This window comes from Myotis brandtii, unplaced genomic scaffold (assembly GCF_000412655.1).
Source record: "Myotis brandtii unplaced genomic scaffold, ASM41265v1 scaffold77, whole genome shotgun sequence".
NCBI lineage: Eukaryota > Metazoa > Chordata > Mammalia > Chiroptera > Vespertilionidae > Myotis > Myotis brandtii.
The window spans coordinates 4,100,070-4,109,856 of NW_005371082.1; the positions used below are offsets into that span (position 1 = coordinate 4,100,070).

General features: G+C 44.4%; 1 protein-coding gene and 1 pseudogene across 4 annotated transcripts in view; both read right to left on the reverse strand.

Moving 5' to 3' along the window:
- LOC102263385 overlaps positions 1 to 9,628 on the reverse strand; it is a 16,968-nt pseudogene extending 7,340 nt beyond the window's left edge.
- The window catches only part of DCLK1 (doublecortin-like kinase 1), a 520,253-nt gene that overhangs the window by 153,735 nt on the left and 356,731 nt on the right, over positions 1 to 9,787 (reverse strand). The window lies entirely within an intron of this gene.

Genomic DNA, 9,787 nt, shown 5'->3' on the forward strand with positions numbered 1-9,787 from the left:
TCTCCCTCTCCCTCTCCCTCTCTCCCCCATTCCTTCATGCACTCTCTCACTCTGTGACCCCTGTTCATCCTCTTCCTTTTCATGTTCTCTCTGTGGCAGCCATGGGGGTCTAGCAGCCAGCCATGGGGGCCCACAGCAGACCACATGGGCTCCAAAGGACTAAGCTTTAGTACAGTGTTTCTCAACCTTTCTAATGCCACGACCCTTTAATACAGTTCCTCATGTTGTGGTGACGCCCAACCATAAAATAATTTTCGTTGCTACTTCATAACTGTAATTTTGCTACTGTTATGAATCATAATGTAAATATCTGATATGCAGGATGTATTTTCATTGTTACAAATTGAACATAATTAAAGCATAGTGATTAATCACAAAAAATATGTAATTATATATGTGTTTTCTGATGGTCTTAGGCGACCCCTGTGAAAGGGTCATTCAACACCCAAAGGGGTCGCGACCCACAGGTTGAGAACCGCTGATTTAGTATGAAGTAGAATCTCTGGACACTGGCCTTTGTTTTGGCCTTGATGAAAACAAGATTGGACATTTCTATGGCTGAACTGACAAAATTGGGGCCCAGGGGGCAGCTTCCATTGGAATAAATCTTACTACACCATAATCTCTCAATTGATTGTGTATTTCCTTGGAATGCTTTCCTCTGATCCTGTGGAAGAATCTGATTTCCATGGGCAACAAAGGGGTAAAGTGTTACTTAAGAATAATTATATGAACCTACTTCTGAGCAAAGTCTCAATGGGATAAAGTTTAATTTAGAGGTTTTACCTTTGAGGAATAGGGACAATCACAGGGGTTAATAAAACTCAGCTGTTTCACACCATTGTGTGTGTATGGCAGAGCAAAAGAAAGAAAAAAGGAAAATCAAGAATTAAGTTAAACATTCCCTGCCTTCAAATTCATATTTTTATATACAATGCAGACTGCTGGTTTTTCACCCCATAACCTCAAAATTAAAATAATCAGAGCCTTGCCCTAGCCAGTTTTGCTCAGTGGATAGACTGTTGGCCTGTGAACTGGGGGGTCCGGGTTTGATTTCGGTCAAGGGCACATGCCCAGGTTGCAGGCTCAGTCCCTGGTGGGGGGTGTTCGGGAGGCAGCCAATCAATGGTTCTCTCTCATCATTGATGTTCCTATTTCTCTTTCCCTCTCCCTTCCTCTCTGAAATCAATAAAAATATATTTTAATAAAATAAAATAATCAGAGCCTTAAATGCAAATGTAATGATTCTATGGTCTGAATAAATAAAACTTTGGAAATATTTTATGATTTTTTTCATCTTAAATAATTATTATGGAGACAGTAAAATGTGTTACGTACTGGTACATAAAATAATAACACCACCTAAAGGAGGAATTAAAATTGTAATGGAAGTTCCCTTACACATAGGGATAGCTGCTAGATAATAAAGGAGGAATGAGATTCTAAAGAAAGGTTTTATTTCCTTCCACAGAGATCTCAAAAGTATGGCAGCCAATCATGTTTTACTGCAATAGTTTACATAATGACTTGGATATAATGCAAGTACCTGTCCTGAAGAAACAAAAGATGTTAGCAAAAGTTCCCCATTGGTGCCATACATCAATCCTTCTTTGATAAAAACATCCTGGAGAGTACTATCAGGGTGATACACTGGAAAATTAAGTGCTGCATATAAATGAGTTTTCTGCAGCATGAGAGAACACATGAAACAGAGATGAAATAAATTATTTCCTTTTTCAAAATAACTCAGGACATGAACCCCAAAATTTTCACATTAGGACTGTTTTTATAGTCTGTCAATAGTTTTGGAGACTGTTCCACTGCAACAGAGAAAAGCACAAGTGAGGTTATTTCATTTAAATATTATTAGGGTAAAAAAATTATAACCCAGACACAAAGTTTCACATTTGATATAAGTAAGAGATACATTTCTAGACATTAAACTTTCCAGAATTAGTAATACAATATGAAGTTACTAGTGACCCGGTGCACGAAATTCATGCACATTAAAAGGGAATTAATTAGAGGAAATATTTTAATATTGCTATTTGCCCTCTTTCTATAATAGAAGTGTCAGAGACTAAAGAAAATTAGTAAAATGTATATGAAAATCTTCCTCCTGTCAGAGTCTGAGGCACCCCCTGGGAACCAGAGTCAAGTCCCCGCCCACCCACGTGCACCTCGAAATCGCACAAGGCCCAGACCCGGCTGGCCCCACCCCCATTGGGCTAGATCCAGACCCGGCCGGCCCCACCCCAATCAAGCCCTGCCAGGGCGGGGGGTGTGGCCTGAGGTCCCCCAGCCCAGGCCAGGGCAGGGGGCACACCTTGAGGTTCCTGTTAAGCCCCGCTGGGTGGGGGGGGGGGCGCGACCTCAGGTCCCCCGGCCCAGGTCGGGGTGGGTGACACACTTTGAGGTCCCTCGTCAAACCCCCCATGGTGGGGTGCGCAGCCTCAGGTCCCCCAGCCTGGTGCTGGGGCGGGGGCTGCAGCCTCAGGTCCCCAACCTGGTGCTGGAGCAACAGACGTGGCCTGAGGTCCCCCATCAAGCCCTGCCAGCCAGGGGGCATGGCCTCAGGTCCCACAGCTCGGTGCCAGGGCATGGGGTATAGCCTCAGGTCCCCTGGCCCGGTGCTGGGGAAGGGGGCGCAGCCTGTGGTCCTCTGTCAAGCTCCACCAGGTGGGGGGCTCAGCCTCAGTTCCCCTGCCCCGGCCCAGCGCCAAGCAGGCTCAGGTCCCTGCTGATTGCTCATTAAGGCTTATTACGGGAACTTGGCCTCCTCTGTGGGCACAGCCATCTTGTTATGGCATAATGTTCAATTTGCATATTCCCTCTTTATTAGATAGGATCCTGGGTCACTCCCCTGTCAGTCCTCCTGCAATCTTTGCTGAGAAGGCAATTGTGCTTTCAGCTGGATGGCGACTTTTCTAAACATTAGCTTGCAATGAAATTAAAAAGAAATGTTTTTTTTTTAAATATATTTTATTGATTTTTTACAGAGAGGAAGGGAGAGAGATAGAGAGCGTTAGAAACATCGATCAGCTGCCTCCTGCACATCTCCCACTGGGGATGTGCCCACAACCCAGGTACATGCCCTTGACCGGAATCGAACCCGGGACCCTTCAGTCCGCAGGCCGACGCTCTATCCACCGAGCCAAACCAGTTTCGGCAAAAAGAAATGTTTTGAGTTGCATATATTTTGACAAAATGAGTGCTCATCTCAGTAGTTAAGTCCTGCTATCTGCAGTTTGCAAACACTTATGTGACAGACTTGTCAAACACAGCTAGTGATGCCACATGTCAAAGACTTGAGGGAAATTACAGGTTTCTCAAGTGTCACAGGTGACTTCGAGTGGGCAAGAAGATGAGGCGAAACTTGTAAATGACTGAAACAATTTGAAACAAGCATTCCTGGTGACTGTCCCTGGTGGATGGGCACTCTTAAGTAGCTCAGATGGGTATTTGAGTTCAGGGTAAAATAGTCAAAAGAAAACCAGACAAAATATTTGCCTTTATTTCTGTAACTTGTTGTGGTCACTGGATTTCCGACTGCATGATCTAAGCTGCTCATAAATCATAAAGGTAGCTATGAAAATGAATAAGCAAAAACCTCATTTGAAATTGAGTCAGGCCAGAACCGGTTTGGCTCAGTGGATAGAGCGTCGGCCTGCGGACTCAAGGGTCCCGGGTTCGATTCCGGTCAAGGGCATGTACCTTGGTTGCGGGCACATCCCCAGTGGGGAGCGTGCAGGAGGCAGCTGATCGATGTTTCTCTCTCATTGATGTTTCTGGCTCTCTATCCCTCTCCCTTCCTCTCTAAAAAAATGAATAAAATATATTTAAAAAAAAAAGAGCAAATTGTTCTCAAACCAGAAGAGGAAGTTACATGAAAGAAAAAGATATCCCAGAAGAAACTGAAGAAACAAAAACTATGGCCAGGGAGTAAATTCAGCATAAAATAAATGCTAATAAAAGTAAAAGTAGAAAAAAAAAAGAAAGTGAAATTTTAAAAAAAAGAAAAAAAAGAAATGGAGTCAGATATGCACCCCTATGTTCATAGCAGCGTTATTTACAATAGCCAAGATTTGGAAGTAACCCACATGTCTATCAGCAGATGAGTGGACAAAAAAGCTGTGGTACATTTGTACAATGGAATACTACTCAGCCATAAAAGAGAGGGAAATCTTACCTTTTGTGACAGCATGAATGGACCTGGAGAGTATTTTTCTAAGTGAAATAAGCCAGTCAGAGAAAGACCATGTGATTTCACTTATATGTGGGATCTAATGAACAAAATAAACCAACAAAGTTGAGACAGACTCAGGGATAAAGAGAACAGACTGACAATTGTCACAGGGGAGGAGGTTGGGAACTGGGTGAGATGGCAAAGGAATTAAGCAAAGAAAAACAAAATAAGACACAGACAACAGTATGGTGATTACCAGAGGGAAAGGAGATGGGGGGAAGTAGACGAGGGTAAAGGGGACAATAAACGGTGATGGAAAGAGACTTGACTTGGGGTAGTAAACACACAAAACAGTATACAAATGATGTATTGTAGAATTGTATACTTGAAACCTATGTAATTTTATTAAGCAATGTCACCACAATAAATTTAATTAAATAAGTGAATGAATGAAAGAATGAATGAATGAATAAAATGGATTCAGGAAGCTAAAATAGAGAACTCTCATTCAGGTGTCACTCAGAGCACACTACTGACCCCAACAGGAAGAGACAACACCTTGCATCTCAGACAGGAAGTGATACTACTTTACTACCTCAGGGAGAGGAAGAAAGATTCCTCCTTGCCCAGTAACAGCTTTGTCAATGGCAGACTGCAGTAACTCAGCCAATGAAAATCACTTTAGTTCAAACTCTCAGTTTTCTCCAATTAATACTTCATTTGGAACAGTTCCTTCCCAAGTCCATAAAAGAAAGTTCCTCCCCTTTGTTTTTCTGGACTTGCATGTGGTTCTTGAGATTAGACCACATACCCCTATTTGCAGTCCTTTGTTGTTACCCAAAAAAACATTTTGTTGGATAAATATTTGGCTATTTGTTTAGGGCCAACAATGCTGTATTAGCCTTCTCAACCCTCTCACTTCACTTTGCTTCAAATAAGTCAATTTTTAGGAGGAAAGACTGTGTGAGGAAGAATAATAAAGAAATGCGAATTTGGGGACAGGCCATTATTATCATTTTTAAAACAAAATTCCAAGTTTCTTAATCTCTGAAAACCTGAGGAAGATTATTATCTAGGAACTGATCTCATGAGCATAATTTGATCATGTGTGTCTGTCTTATACCAATATTATTTGTTAAGGGAAGAATTATTTATATATATAAAAGCCAAGCGACCAGAATGACGAAATGACCAGAACAACCAGCACTGCGGTGGCCAACCAGCCCAATCAGGGCCCTGATCGGCCACCCCCCACCCTGATTGATCAGGGGCAGGGCCAGCCGGCCAACCTCTCATGTCCCCTACCCCCGGCTGGCTCTGCCCCCAATTGGGACTGGGCGAGACGGCCCCAAGAGGCCCTGATCGCCAACCAGACCTAGGGACCCCACCCATGCACAAATTTTGTGCACTGGGCCTCTAGTATCATTACAGATAGAAGCTTTTAGAGTATGTCCACATATATAGGGAATGTGAAATTATGAATGACAAAGATCTCCTGGATCAAACAAATTTCTTTTTTTAAAATATATTATTATTGATTTCAGACAGGAAGGGAGAGGGAGAGAGAGAAAGAAACATCAATGATGAGAGAAAATCATCTATTGGCTGCCTCCTGCACACCCCCTACTGGGGATCAAGCTTGCAACCCGGGCATATGCCCTGATTGGGAATCAAACCATGACCTCCTTGTTCATAAGTCAACACTCAACAGATGAGCTACACCAGCTGGGCAAACAAATTTCTGTACAAATTCAGCTTTCTAAGTTCTTTCACATTCATGAAATGTAAGGGAGACATTTTAAGGTGAGTTGATATTTGTGGGTAATTCTTTATATCTTACTCTGAAAACTTAAGATTTCCTTTCCTCATGTTTGCCAAAAAAGTGTAATATTTATTATCCTATTTCTCATGTTTCCTTCTTACTTGACTTTCCTTTTAATGAGAAATATCCTTCACATCAACTGCCTAATAAAATCATTGGTTGTATAGTTTAATTTTAAAGTATTCTCTTCATGAGCCATTTATCTATTTTCCTTTCTAGTCCAAATGGCAGACATTAAATTACATCTCTGGGTGGATGTAATTAATCATTTGTTCCAAAGTGCAGAAAAGAAGAAAAAGGTTAGAAGCATTTAAAGCCTCTTTGTGTTTCCTTTTTATTAGGAAAAAGCAAACAGTGGGTTGAAAACTTGATTTATTTCCCTTAACCCTGTTTGAAGATCACCTTTAAAACAAGGGGTCAAATGTAGCTTAAAATGAATTCCCTGTGCAGTACTTATGTAAGTCCCTGGGTTAAAGTATTTCAAAGCTAATAAATATTGGAGTCATATGAAGGCAGCCATCTAATATGACAGTATACAGGATTTGGGAGTGATTGTGGTCTTTCAATGAAAGGATCCAGCTAGAAGGGAGATGTTATGGTTGACTTGTGGGGAAGCTGCCTGAAATAATGATATTCGATTTCCATTTGGTCCTCTGCCATCAAACAAACAAGTCATTACTGCAATCCACAAAGTAGTTATCCCTGGTAAAGTAATTCACTAAATGATTTCAGTAGATTACTTGCTTTTTGTGGCTACACTTGTCATCTTCAAATATTTACCCAAGAAATTGCAATGTTAAGCTAAGATAAACTTGTATTTTTATCATCAATTTGGCCCACTATTTCCAAAACAAAGAGGAAAGTGACAAACCGTGTTTAAAGACATTCAATTACAAAGAGATTTTTTTCCTTTCCAAAAATATTAGCAGAAATGTATTTAAATATTTTTTTTATAAATCTACTAGTGGTCCAGTGCATTAAATTCGTGCACAGGGGGGTGGAGGGGTGCCCCTCAGCCCGGCCTGAACCCTCTCCAATCTGGGACCCCTCGGGGGATGTCTGACTGCCGGTTTAGGCCCGATCTAATAGGGCCTAAACCGGCAGTCAGACAACCCCCTCTCGCAATCCGGGACTGCTGGCTCTTAACCACTCACCTGACTGCCTGATTGATTGCCCCTAACCACTCTGCCTGCCAACCTGCTCACCTTCAACTTCACCCCCTGCTGGCCTGCTCACCCCAAACTGGTCTCCTCTGCCGACCTGATCACCCCCAACTGCCCTCCCCTCCTGGCCTGATCACCCCTAACCAACTCTGCCTTGGCCCTGCCACCATGGCTTTGTCCAGAAGGTCTCACTGTCTAATTAGCATATTACCCTTTTATTAGTATAGATAGGATATGACATACTGCCATAACTATAACATATCTACCAGTATTACTCTATGAGAATACGTACTTCATGTGATAGGAAGGCATTTAATACATTACATTGTATATGTTGTAAGTAGTAGGAAATACTGTATTCTTAGCAATAATATATACCCTGTGACTTCCCTTCCTGATTTGGGAATGGTTCCCCAGTTCTTTGAACATTTCCTGGCCCCTGATGTATTTTTTTTCATCATTCAGTGTAACTTTATTTACTGTTTATTGCACATAATTTGAGGTCTTTAATTTCTAACCACCAAAGATTCAAAGGACTATTTTTTCCATGAAGTTTGACATTAACATTAGTGAATTCATGTATTCATGTGTTTTTATTGTAAACGTTTGAATTATTCACATTGCCATAGATCCTGAACTCATAAGCGTGGACCATGCACAGGCTGGCAGCAAGCCAAAAAGCCACTCTGCAAGCAAACAGATACTCTGCATAAGGAGAAAAGTCATAGCACAACATTTAATGTCCAACCTGAGTCACCTCAGAATGTTACATATATTGACTTCTTAATTCATATAGTATCGGGAACTCAACTGCTTGGTTGGTGACGGGGTTGACCTGGTTTCAGGAGGATTATTCCTGAAATAATTAAGGAAAGGGGGGTCAATCTTTCTTCTTGGTTGCTTGCTTCTTCCTTCTTCTCCTCCTCTTCAGCTTCTCCTTCAGAGGAGGGTTCTTCCTTAGCTTCCTCGGCTTTTGCAGCTTCAATGGTCTCCTCCACCTTGATCTGCTCCTCCTGGACGTGGCTGGTGTATTAAGAAGGGAAGGAGCGAGCGGACATCAAGTAGGAGCTGGTCTGTAAACCACCGTAGGCAGATGGGCCAAAGACCTGGGAACCCTGGGAGTAGCTGCTGGCTATGCTTCCCACTCTAGTGAAACTGAGAGTAGCTGCTGGCTATGCTTCCCACGCTGGTGAAACTGAGCCGGTCTCCTCACCTTCCAAGAGTTTCCTGTAAGCTGCAATGTCAATGTCCAAAGCCATCTTCACATCGAGGAGGTCCTGGTATTCTTTTAAATATCGTGCCATTTCACTCTTTGTAGTTCTCATTTTCTAATTTGTTGATTGTGTCCTGCATGCACTAATGCCGGCGTTCTGCTTATCCTCCAGCTCTTGCAGCTGCTTTTCCAGCTCTTCGTTCATGCCCCGGCACGCGTCCATCTCCAGGGTCTTGGCCTTGAGCAGGCGGCGGCTCTTGGACACCTCTTCTCTGGCGGTGCGCACCGCGTAGGTGTTCTTGGCAGCGCTCTCGGTCAGCACAGTGAAGCGGCTCTTGAACCATTCTTCGGCATTCTGCAAGTTCTTGGCAGCCAGCTTCTTGTACTGGGCGCGGATGTCCTTGAGCTCCTCGGAGAGGTCGGGCTTGGAAGACACATCCATCTTCACAGAGATCTGAGTGTACTGGATCTGTGCCTGCAGCTGGGCGATCTCCTCTTCATGCTTCTTCTTCAGAAAGACGATTTTGTCCATCAGGCTGTCGATGTGCTTTTCGAGCTCAGTGCCAGCAAGAGCCGCCTCGTCAGCACCTTTGTGCGCCTCCAGCAGCCGGTCCTCAGCGTCCTGGCACTTCAGCACCTCTTCCTCCTAGCGTGCCTGTAGGTTGCTCCCAGCCCCTCTGGAGCCCCGGTGCCTCCTAACGGGGTCCTGAGGCTTCACCTCCGATCCCGCTGCCCTCTCCTGGCTGAGATCGGGGCACGGTGGGACGGGGGTGCAGGCGTCCCATTTTCATTAAAATGTTCAACCCGCACCCTCCCCACCAGTGTCCGCAGGCAGCCCAAGGGCAGACAGTGATCCCAGAGGTGCTCGCTGCCCCCGCCACATGGTCCGGGGTGAGACAACCCCACCAGGCCTTGTGGCTACGACTTGGACTTGCTTCCTTAACCAGGGACCTGGCGGTGGGTGGGCGGCAGCGGTGCTTCTTCCCCAACCCCTGCTGGAGCGGGTCCCTGCGGTTTCAGAACCATACTCCGAGGGCCTCCCTGGGCGGCATCGGCCCTGAGCCAACTGGTTCTCCCTTGATCCCACCAAGGCTTGCTTCTCACTCTTGCTTCTCACACTTGCTGAAAACCTTCTCAGTCCACTTGCCATAGTAATCAGTCAGGCTGAAAGGACTGGGGACTCCAGCGGACCTGAGGGGACTGGGCGGCGCTATCTTTGTGTCAGAGTGACGGTTAATTTGCATATTACCCTTTTATTAGATAGGACTAGAGGTCCAGTGCACAAAAATTTGTGCACTCGTGGGGGGAGAGGGGGTCCCTCAGCCCGGCCTGTGCCCTCTCGCAGTCTGGGACCCCTCGGGAGATAACAACCTGCTGGCTTAGGCCTGCTCCCGGGTGGCAGA